Genomic DNA, 12,625 nt, shown 5'->3' with positions numbered 1-12,625 from the left:
TCTACACAGTGTGCTGCCAGTGCCTGTTTCATCTGTCAATTACTTTGGCTTGAGCAGCATAGCTGACAGATGATAAAAGGGGAAGCTGTGCAGATGTATTCCTCAGACATGCTCTTTTATAACCCAAAGGTCTAATTTACATATTTCTTTAAAGCTCCCTATGGTCATGGATCCCACAGTGCAAGTAGGTATCTTATTTTATGATGAAGCATTAGTCATTTTGTTAGATTCACATCCCTGTAGTCTTATGATACTATTAAATTCTAGATGTCACAACAGCTCAACATCACAAATGTCAATCTAAATATGTTCTGTCCAACAAATGAGTGTCCCCCATGGCTTTCCTGCCTTATCACTGGATTATCAAACGACACATGCCTTCTCCTGTGTCAAAGGCAAATTGCTATGCATGCTGTGTTTGTCCTTTTCCCTTTGTGTGAACTAGCAAAGCTCCCCGCTAGTAATGCCTTTCAGTGGCCTGATTCCTTTCTGCTTTCTCGGTTTTACTTGCTAAGACCTGAAATACTGTCGGCAGTAGGAGGTGACATTACATGCCTCTGTGTTTATGCACACTTTATGACAGCAAGCTGAGTTCTCAATGTGTGTGGTTTTGAGTGTGTTGGTATAGGGAGAGTTGGTAGCTTGAGGAAAGGGGCACCTGCAAAATACTGCTTTTGTGGTCAGATTTTTTTGAGTTCTCTAATGAAGTTTCCCTCTTTTACTTGAAACTACTAATGTCATGCTTTGGAGGGAAATGGTACTAAGTATCTCTGACTGCACACAGGCTTTTTAAACAAAAAGCTGCCATAGGCACAGCCTTCCCTTCCCCCCTCAGTGGGAAAACAGGAACTTCTGAGCAGGAGGTAAATAGCTGAAATACTGAACAAAGAGTATTTGAACAAAGGCTGGTAACACCTCTTTATTGTATTTGCCCTATTGTCGTTCTAGGGAAGAAAATACCAGGCAGAATAAAGCTGTGTTCCAAATCTGAGGAAGGAGAAAGGGAAGAGGTGTGGAAGTTAGCTAAGTAAATATAATTTAGTTGATTGTATATATTTGGGATGGTGTAATATAAACAGGACTGCAGGAAAAGGCTTAGGTTTTTCGGAAGAATTACTGGGGTGGGAAGGGAGCCTGCTGCCAGAGCAGAGCATGCCCTCAGCCTGTAACCTTCAGCTCCTTGGCTTTTGTTTCATTACCTAGAGCTCTCCTTCTTACAGCCTTGCGTGTGCTGCATCATTTGCTGCTTATAAATTGCAGGTCAGATGCAGATAACCTTCAACAAAGTCTGTTGCTGCATTTTTGGATATTGTTGCTGCCAACTGCCTGCCGGGTCAGGTCGTGGCTGCCACCACCAAACCAGCAGCTGACCCAGTCACAGTCTCTGTCACCTTAAACCATAATGAACTGTGGCCTGAGTGCTGCAGAGGCGGATGACTGGTGAGCAGTTGCAAATTTAGTACTGAAGGCTGACAAGGTGACTGCCCTCTAGTTGTCTGCCTGTTTCGTCTGCTAGTGGTTGATGGTGTCTGTAGCCTCGTCCTCTCTCCTCACAATTTAGTTTATGCCTATGCATGAGGTGACCTGGTCTGCTGACTCAGCTTCTGTAATGCTCCGGGGGGTGGGAGGAGGTTGGATGGGGTGGAGAGCAAGAAGTGCTTATTTTTAGACCAATATTTTGATCTTCTGCTGAAGAGATTTGCCTAAACTTTAGGAGAAAATTCTAGCCTGTGCTGGGACTGGACACACTTCGCTCGTTAGGGTTTTGGTTTGTACCAGTTTCAGGCTAAGAGCTTGCTTGTCTCCCAGAGTAAAGTGCTATGCCTGCAGAGAAGCTAGAAGGAGAATGCATGGAGAATACCTTTCCATTATGAGATGTGAATGCTCTAAACACTTGGGAGCATGGAGATCCATTTAGTCAATAGTAATTTCTGTAGTTTGCAACAGTTCTGACATCTGTGAACTGTATTGGAAAATCAGATTTAGAAAGAGAAATAGAATTGAGTATGCTTGAAAACCCAAGATCTTTTCGCTGTACAGTGGGGACAGTGAAGCATAAGAGCATGCAGAGAGAGCCACAGCTACAAAGGACATGTTCCTGCTTGTTTCTTGACTTTTCTGTGTTTATGTATTTCAGGAGGTAAATACAGTAGTTCTGATTTCAGGCGGTAGCTCTGAAACACGCACAGCTGAGAAGGTCTCTGCCTTGCTGTTCACTGCAGTTCATAGTTGAGCATATGGTGATAACCCAAACCAGTGATTTCTTTACTTCAGATACACTGGGCAGTAAAGTGCAGTAATTCAGGAGCAGCTTTGTGTGCCATCATCCTTGCAGAGCAGCGATCTCTGGCAGAAAAGCAGAGCAGATATCTGTGGGACATTAAATGTTTTCTGCTCACTTTCTTAAAACTGAATGTCTTCAGGCCCGGAATTTTTTTTTTCTTGGAGATTTTTTTTTTTTTTCTGCTAGCACCAGTAAACTGGTATTTGTAGCCAGTTGTTCTGTTGTTTATGTAAGGTCCATTGAAGCAGTTGGAGAACATTATACTCTGCCTGACACACAGGCATACATACTTAATTTATGACTTTAGTAGTTTGAATTTCAAGTGTCGGGTATCCCATGGAGCTTTTTACTTTGTTCTCTTATGCTCCATGCACCATTTGAGTATATATTATGGAGAGCAGACAGGCCGTTGGAAGTCCTTCAGGCTTGTGGACTTTTTTCTTCTGAACCTTAAAATAAAGTTATGGAGCATGTTAACAAGGGCTTAAATAAAATAATGAGTGATCCACAACATCTGTTTACACGTTTGACCAATTAATTTTCTTCTTTTGGCATCAATATTTTCACTTCCATATAATTCTTCATCTTAAAGTTGCTTTTGTACCCTAAACTTCTCTGCAAATGTTAATTATGGGGCAGTGGTAACAACCCTTAAAATGGTCTCCTGTTGAAAACTTATTTCTGGATTTTTGCTCTTCCTGATTACTTAAAAGTAAGCTGTTTAAACTACTACCATGAAAAGAAAAAAGAGAGAAAAATATAAAAACCCAGCAACATAGCTTGTTGTCAGAAGCAATGTTAGTATTTGTGATTCTCTTGTTCATCTGTGTCTTGTGAACAATTTTAAATATGGCTTTTACAAAGTTACCTTTGATATATCAGTGACAGATGGAGGTTTCAAAAAAGGACATTTCCTGGAAACTGACCTCAGACTAATTCAGATGAGAAAGTGAGGCTGAGGTTTTTTAACAGTTAGAGTACTGGGCATTATGGCAGCTTATTTAGAGAGAAGATGAATTTAATCATTGCAATGTCTATGCCAAAATGTCATCTCTTTCCATAAAACATGTTGTAGGTTGAAATCTTCTACCATTGCCCATGTGGCCAAAATGATCCTTTCTGACTGTGAAATCTGTGAAAACCAATACCTCTAGAAAAACATATGCAAATGTTAAATATTTATAGGCATGCTGTTCTATGTTGTTAATGCAAAATGTATTCAGGAAATAAACCAATTTTGCCAGACTAGAAAAAGGATTTTTTTTTTTTTTAATGAGGTACCCCTGCAACATGTGGGCCAGTCTTTGTAAAATCCTGATCTCTACCTTAAAACATGGATAATAATTCCTTGGGTTTTACCCTTATATTTGAAACTCAATATAGAAATAGTCAAGAGGTATAATAAGCTTCTAAATATGCAAACAGCAACAACAACAAATCTGGATGCAGTCTTATTTTCTTACGTTTTCTGTTTGTCAGGCAAGGGTAACTGTTAAAACTTTTGGTGACTACAGGATTTTGCCTCCCAGTGAATGAAAAGCTTGTATTCTGATAATCACCAATTTCTGTGGTGTTCAGCTGGAAATTAAAAGATACTTTCATTCTAAAAATGCAAAGACAAGAATTTTTTTTTAATGAGCAGTTAATATTTTCCTCATGTTTGAAAGGATGTAGATAGAATGCAGCAGTAGCCTTTCCTAGCAGATACTGTATTTTGGTTTTTCCATTGCATCATACTTGGCTTTATGACTATGTATCCTAACTACAGGGCAAAATAGAAGTTATTCCCAAAGAACTAATATACTTTCTATTTCAGTGTAACTACTAAGATTTGTGAAACAATGCTGTGTGTCCGCTAATTATAGACATCTCTATTTACATGGCCTAACAGGAAGATGGAGATGTAAAAATAGCAACAAAGAGCCAGTGATATTATTAATAAAGCAGCTGTATATAGCATTGTTCTCTTCAAGAACACAGACACCAGTTAAACATATCAGTCATAATTCATTGTTAGGAATTATCTTTTAAAAATAGTTTACCTTGTTAACGTACAAATGATGGCAGAATTACTTTCTTTGATTGTGTGTATTTTCCATGTAGCTGTAATGTTAAAATGTTAAAAGTAACTTAGTGTTAATATGTTAAGTGTAGCTTACACAAATCATTGCCATTTATAGAGAGGCTGGTATTTTTCCATTCTCAGGAACTGTATCCCTGCAGGGAAGATGGGAGAAAGGAAGCTAGTATGCTATAAAACTCCTTACAAAGTAAAAGTTTGTATGTAGATAGAAGAGGCAAGATGAAGGTGGAAGAACATATAGGTAACTCAAACCTCTTTTCACTGACATGAATTTATTAGAATAAAAAAGCAAATTCTTTCCACCATCATATTCCATTAAGGAAACAATGGTAGTTGTAATAACAAAAATAATAATAAATAGCCACATTGAGGAAGACACATTCAGCCACATATATATGATCCTGTATCTTCTGAGCACAGAATACACTTTTGAGTTTTTCCACTTTAAATAATAAAGGAAAAAGTAAAAAAGAGATTACCAAGTTAGAGATTACTGAAGCAAATAGTCTTTTTTCCTAATTTTTCTGTGCAATTTCCTCACAATGCACTTCCAGAGTTATTCAGTTTAAACACATTTTGTATGTGTGCTTTATAAAGGAGAAATCTTACTCAGCACACAAGGGCTATACCATGGTCTTTACCTCCAGAATAAGTCTCTGCTACTTGACTTAGAAGCCAGTGGCCCTTAGAAAAACTCCCATATACTTGGCAACAAGTCACTACATTTGCACAAACAAAACATAAGATGTTAAGTTTCTCATCTGCCCTACCCAAGAAATGCCCCCAAAACCCCCTAAACCAGGAGGGTGCAGACCCTATCCCATGGTTACTGGAACCTGCATCTGTACTCCTGAAACCCTTTCTGTCTTGAGAAGAGGTATGAAATTCATCATCCATAGATACTTTTGTTAAATGGGAGGAGAGGAAATTTCTGTCCAAATATCAGTTTCAGATCTCGAAATAAGAATTCAAAATACCTGCCAGTATGGTTTTCCCTCTTTTTTTTTTTTCACTGTAACTCATGTGGGTTATTATATAGGATGTATTTTTGCTTCTATGCTGCCTGTACAGGAAAAGGACTGTTTGAAGGACCAACGTGTGAATGTTACTTCTCAAAGAAATCAGCTGCAGAGTTTACTCAGAACTTCTAAATACATTAATGTGTGTTAAGTAAAACATTTAACCTTGTAGTTTCCCCTATCTTGGTGATTTATAATCCATGTTTTAAAGAGAAAAAACCTATCAGAATGTGGAATTTATGTGCTGTTTTTAAAACTGAAGGTGTTTCTACTGAATCTTCAAAGTGTTTCCCAATAAACCTTGTCTCTAGAGGCTGCATAAAAGCAACCATTAGGGAACAAAGAAATACGTATCTTGTGCCATGGGTGTCTCTGTGTGAATATGTTGTTTTGTAATAGTCTGCTTTAAAGTTCATACTCTGAAGCAGCATTAAGTGAAAATTTCCTGTGAAAGTAACTGAAAAGGCAGATTATTTTGTTTGGATCTAATGTATTATTACTTTACGTTTTTCTTTGTCTGCAGAATAGGAAAGCATAGTAGGAATTCCAGTGAGTAATTCCCAGCTCCACAATACCTTGGTGTTTGCTGTAGCAGTACCACTTCTCCCAGCTCTGTCAGGAAACTGTGGAGACAGTGAATTTGAAATCAACAGCATTGCTGCACAACAGTAAGGTGTTTCTCCTGCTGCAGCCAGGCCTGGCTGCAGTGGAAGGAAAAGGGAGCAGCAGCCTATCTTTTATTCTCATCCCTCAAGATTGCTAGATAAGAGGCTAGGCGGTCTCCTTGTGTTAAGGTCACGTTTGGAGGTGAAGCATTTTGGAGGTCACTGCCTTCCAACTGTTTCACCGGGTGCCCTTCCGGAGAGGTGAGTAAGTGCTTTTTAGGACAGGCTGTTTGTCTTCCATGGCATTTTGCACCACCCCGCTTTATTTTTTCATTAAACTGTGGCCCCGATGGAGCTGCTGATAGCAGTAACCAGTGTGTGCCTGGTCAGCTGTAGCAGCTCTGAGGCTGGTTGCAGGTCTTTCTCCTGGCTGACCTGGAATAGGTCCATCACACTGCACTCTGCATAGTCCAGTAGTAGAATATCATGCACAAAGATGAGGCTGTGTCTTCTCCTGTGACTCTGTAGGTAAAATGATGGCTAGCAGTGCGTTAGCAAGCGTGCGTAAGTTAATGTATGCATAATGTACAGTAACCTCTATATAAATGTCCCTGTGTGTGCAGATCCTCAGGCAAAACACAAGTGTTAGTTTAGAATTTACAGGCATCTGTAAACAGTAGTGTGCTTGTGAATGCAGCCCTCAAAAACCTCAAAGCATTTAATGTGGAAAGTGCCCTGGGACAAGGACCAATCTTTATGCTTTGTACACATTTTAATGACCTGTTAATGATCAACCACTACTCTGCTGAGAAGAAGATAGATTTTATGATGATATAATTCAAGCCAGTTTCTTCACCATTGCTCGTAATTATTATTCCTCGTAATTCTGCTTTAGAAACAGACAGTATATTGAAGTGGCATGTAGTCATCCCATTCTATTAACACTTTTGCAGCTTCCACTACTTGCTTCCCAGGGTCTCTTGAGAGAAAGTAAGGCAAAGTTCAGCAGTGGCTGAAATGGATTGGGTCAGTGGTCTGTTTAGTCCAGTATTAAGTCTCTGATAAAGACTGATACTGAAAACTCAGGGTGAAGTGTAAGAAGGAGCACATATGGCAAGTTCCTTCCTTCTCTGCTGTAGTTTTCTAGCTTCTAGCAAACTACACATTTAGGAATTTCCAGAACTGAAGGTTGTCTCTTGACTAAAGATGGGGCTGACCTGTCTTTCAGGAGTGTGTATGATGTTTCCTGTGGCAATGAATTCTGAAATTCGGTTATGTATTGGTTTTTTCTTAATTTTTTTTTTTTTTTTGACCGCTTCTGTTTTTCAACTTTCTGCCTGATAATTTAGCTGGATGCCTTTTGTGTTGAGAGTCCTAATCCAGTCCTTGTTCCCTTCTTTATGCCACCCACTGTTCTGCAGACTTCTGTCATATCCACCTTCAGTCTTCAATAAAAACTTGGGCTTATCTTTTTTCCAGCTTTTACTTTCTTTTCTTGCAGGAGCTGTTCTCTGTGCCTTACATAACCCCATTTTAGAAATGGAAGAAAGTAATGAACAGAACACACTCAATGTGTGGGTACACCGTTAATTTATAAAGCACTATGATAATGTTCTGTTTGGTGGAGTCTTCTATTATTTTATTTTCTAACAGTTTATAATGTTCCGCAGTGATGTTTTTGATCACATGAAACAAAATTTTCAAGCCAAGAACGGTCTTATTTCTTATTTACCTTCTGAGTATCCACTACCCTACATCTAGTTATTTTTTTCAGACAAAACTTCTGGAGAAACTCTAGGAAATAAACTCTTCTGGAGTGATTTCACAATTTTGTTTTCATATTTCACAAATATGGTGTTTCCATAAAACATAGAATGCTTTTATTTTTTAATTTAAGATACCTCTTTCTGGTCTGTGTTACTTGTGTTAGCTATGGTCTCACACATTCTATGCATATTTCTCAGATGAAGCAACGTTACATTGCAATACACCACTAGGATGGACAGTACAGTTTTCTTGCACTCTCCCACCGGAGTTATTTTCTGTATTTTTGGTGGTTGCAGTGAGCTGGAGCCACCTCATCACAGCAGACTCCTCATGCATGAGTTGCAGAGTGGTCAGTGGAGTACACAATGGAGGCTGGAGAAGGAGTACCTTTGTGATTTATTCACTTTAGTAGGCAGTAGATTCATTAAGGTGACGTGAAATTGGGGTGGTGTCACTGCAGTTTGCTCAGTTACTGTTGCCTGTGCCTAGGCAGCACTGCAGTATTGCAGTACCCACTCTGATCAGAAAAAGAAGTTTCCCACTTAATGCCAGTCACTAACTGCCTCCCTCTGCTCTTCCCCGTGAGACTAAAGTTTCTTGAGCACTCCTGCAAGCTGGCTCTGCCTTTCAATGCAAATCCTCCTGTAAGTGCAAGCCAATACCCTTATTTACGCATGCTGGGCTGATTCAGTACATCCCCAGTGCATGGCTGATCTGATATTGGGCATGACTGTCTAAAGAGCTTCTGTACTGTCTGAGGTGTGGGCAAGTCAGATCTTAGAATCCTCAAATTGTTTTGGTTGGAAAAGAGCTTTAAGATAATAAAGTCCAACCTAGCATACTGATCTCTGTTTTTCTTAGGTGAAGGCACTCTTGGACTCTGCCCTGGGGAAGTGGGATAGGCATGGGAGGACTTCCCTGCTCCACGGAGCTATGGGAAAGGCACTGGAGTCAGCAGTTGAAGGGCTTGGTCTGAGTTCTCACTCCAGAATAGGTGGGTGTGCTCCCTATTGAATGAAATGTCTGCCAGTGGGCCTTGACCCATGTCAAGCCTGGGTCAGGAGGCTTTTCTGTGTGGCTTGTAATAGGGTTTGGTCTGAAGTCTTGAGTAAGAGGGTTCAGTCTTTAGTGAAGACATGCTTCTGGAGCATATTTTGGCACATGCTGCTGCTTCCAGTAGTTTTCTCTCTTAGGAAATCTATCTTGAAAAACAAGTCTGCAGGGAGTTCTCTCAAGTGGTGGTTAGTACTGCCAGTATTTCCAGGCCTCCCATTTGGTCTGTAGTGCGGGGTGCTTGCTGGCACTGCCAGAGAGCCAACAGCATGGGCAAGTTTTGAAGACTTGTGGGAAGATTCAACACTGAAACTTATTGCTTGAATGTAATTTAAAAGGTATTTGGACGATTTTTAGAAACGGTGTGACAGTAGAAGAGACTGAATTTTGCACAGTTTTATTACAAATATAAATGTTTTCAAAGGTAGGAACGACTTGATCTGTAGCTGCTACTCAGCTTGATACTAAGAGTTGTACTGTATAAATGATAAAATACTTAATTGATATGTCCATTATGATCATTGGCATGTTTCTGTGAGCACAGTGGATTTTTAAGTTTTGCAAGGAAGGCAAGCCCTGAAAAATCTCATCAAGTACACTAGCCTTTTCTTATTTTTGGTGCACAAAGCATGCAGGAAATTAAAGGAGTATTTTCTGCATGTATGTAGGGCTCATTCTCTTCTGTGAGACTCCAGGGTGAATCACAAACCTTTCTTTCACTAAGGAGCTTTTAGCAAAATAAATGCTTCCAACTGCTGATGACACCAAATGCTTATGGAGGAAAAGTGGTGTACAGTGTTGTCGGTACTGAAGAGGGGGATGGCAGTGATAGGCTGGTGTCAACTCATTGTAATGTTTTGTGTTGAAAAAGTGTTTGAGACTGGGAAAAAGAAGCATTAGGCTAAGGTAAAGTATTCCTTGTCTTTGTATCTTTAAGTTTGGCTCCTTCTAGTTTTAAAAGCTAAGTTTTAAAACATGTTTACCACCTTTTCTCTTAATACAGCACAAACAAGAGTTTTATATTTTAGCCTGGATTGATAATTGATGGATTTATCCAGTACTTGTAAGCCTTCACCTTATTTTTTCTCAGGCATTTTTCCTCCATGGACATTAAAATAGTATTTTCTAAATATTAGCAAGGAGTTTTGTGGGTTTGAGGTTTTGGTTTTGATTGGTTTTGTGTGGGTCGCTTTGATTTCGTTTTAGTTAGTGGCTTGTTATGTTTTTTAAGTAATAAATTATCCTTTTTTCCAGTGGTTTGTGGGTAAACCTACATCTGATGTTGCTGTTGTAGCCAGTATGGAAGTGCACCTGTCAAAGTTGCTTTGTGCAGGCAATCTAACTTAGCACAACCTTTGTGAAAGGCTTCTGTATCTATATGGCTTGTTTCGAACGTTCCCTTTCAATCTGCAGGGGTTTGTCACTGTGTCCCAGTTACCTCTTAGATGTTTCTGCTGGGCAGTTGAATCCTGCTCAAGTACTCCCTCCTAAAGCGTTTTTCTGGGGGAGGAGGGGGAAAAAAAAGAAAAAAGAAAAAAACCCGCAATGATTGGGCTCTCTCTGGTGGCAGAAGGAGGAATTATTGCATATCACTTCATAGATCGCATATGAGAGCACAAAAACTCCGATTGAAAAACGTTATTTATGTGCAGTGCAAACATTTACTCCATTTAACCGTAGCTGAAAGAAAAAGATAATAATTCTGTATCCTTCAAATATAGGACAACTAAAACTGCCTGTTCTTACAACTGCCTGTTCTGGACGTGTCTGATAGGAACAGTAGAGGAGGAATGTCCCTTCCCTCTCCCTTCTTTTTTTCTCTTTAAATAACTTCCTTTCCCCCCACCCCGATGTTTTAATTCACGGTATAAGATCTTGCATTCTGGGGTGTGATCCATGTCATGACAGGTTTGGAAGAATGCCCAAGGGGTGTCTGACTAATCAACATCGAGTAAGGGGAGCTCCTGCAGTGCCGAGCTGCTGGTCTGACTGCCCTTAGAGACAGATCCTCACTTGCCTTCTTAGTGCCTGGTGAAAAGCAGCTCCAACATGGTCTTCCCAAGGACCGTGAAAGATGAGGTAAGACACTAGGGACCAGGCAAGAGAAATGTTCCTGCTCTGCCTGCCCACAGGAGACTCCCTGGGTTGGTTTTGGTTTTTCTTTTGTTTTGTGTGGTTTTTAGCCTGCAGGGAATAGCCAAGGGAAGAAAAGGATGGAGGTTGACACTTTCATAGGCAATTTGTGCTGCTACTGAGGTAGCTTCTAACTTGTGATTTAGCAGTGAAATAATGATGTGCAATAACTTTAGATGGTCTCTTCTAGTCATAAATCTCCTTTCTTGGGAAGGAGAGGCAAGATGTCTTGCTTTCTACTTGCTCAGTTCTGAATTCTGTCCATATTTGGGTGGCCTGAATACAGAAGAGAACTCTTGCTGCAAATACACAACTCTTCTAGTCTCCTTCTACCATAATTGCCATCTGTTCCAGTGGCAACTCTGTATGAATCCTACAGTAATTATGCATACAGAGAGCTGAAATGGTCCTAGAAAGCTTCTCTATGATAAAGAATAGGAAAAGCTTCAGGCAAACATGCCAAATAGTTTGGTATTTAAAAAAAAAAAATCATTTCATGAAACTAGACGACCCTTGGGTTTTGCTCCCTGTCAGTTCTGTCACAATGAGACTTCTTTTTCCTTTGAAAGGGATGCATTAACATTTTAAACTGTGTTCCTGAGTTAACCAGTCAAGATTTTGTAACTCCAGAATAATTTACTCCATAATTTGTAACAGTGTCACTGGAGAGGAGTTGCTACATCTTAGGCTTTTAAAATACAGTTTGCCAGTACGAATTCAGTTCTGCAGTTTTTAAGCTCTTTAAGAAAGCAAAACTGGGTTCACAGATTCAAGCTTGCACCTGCTTTCATACCTGCTGACTTGTATCAGCAACATGAGACAAGATGTGCCTCATCTTCTAGGCAACAGAGGCTTAATTTTTTTAAGTGACTAAATAGTCCAATACTTTTGAAGTTCTCGACACTGCAGAAAAATTATGGCACTTATTTAAGAGTTTGAACATGCAATTAAGCATCTATTTTAAACTTGCACACTCAATAATATTGGACTTTGCTACAAAGTTATTTCCTTTTTATGGTATCTGCCAACTGCTGAAGTATGCATTAGTACATTTGACATATTAATGCATTCTAGTAATGGAGGTACCTGATCAAGTAGCAGCCAAATGATCACAAAGTAGATGTCTGAGGTGAAATCAGAGGCTGCAATAAACAAGGGAAAACTGCTTGCCTTTGTTGTGTAATGATGAGTGAATTTCCTGTCTCCCCTCTGACTTAAAAAAACTGGACCCAATTGGTCCAGTTTGATCCCTTTATATCCTAGAATTCCCTGTCATTGACTATCACGTGCATTATTTTCTTCAGTGTCCTTGTTGCTTTTTCCTCCCTTTCTCAGAGTCATTTTTTACAGGACTGTAGTCTGTTCCAGCAATTCTAAATAAGCATATTCTGACTTTCTCATAAACTAAAATAAAATACTTAGCTATTACTAATGCACTGTAGCATACCTGGTTATAATGAGATATAAAACTTTCCCAGTAACTGAGTGGAGCTTTCTACACCGTCCCTCAGCTCATCTGGAGCAGTGAAGGTGTCTGGGTTCTGTCTGTACTTGCTGAATTACTGTGAGCACTCCCCAGCTATTGCAGTTGCTGGTCTTTCCTTTACAGTACCACATATCTATCACTTGCTTGCCAGATTCTGTACACTAGATGCTTATTGAGATGGCATTTGAATATAGC

This window comes from Chaetura pelagica, unplaced genomic scaffold (genome assembly GCF_000747805.2).
Source record: "Chaetura pelagica isolate M959 unplaced genomic scaffold, ChaPel_1.0 scaffold10, whole genome shotgun sequence".
Taxonomy (NCBI): domain Eukaryota; kingdom Metazoa; phylum Chordata; class Aves; order Apodiformes; family Apodidae; genus Chaetura; species Chaetura pelagica.
Note: the sequence above shows the minus strand (reverse complement) of the source record.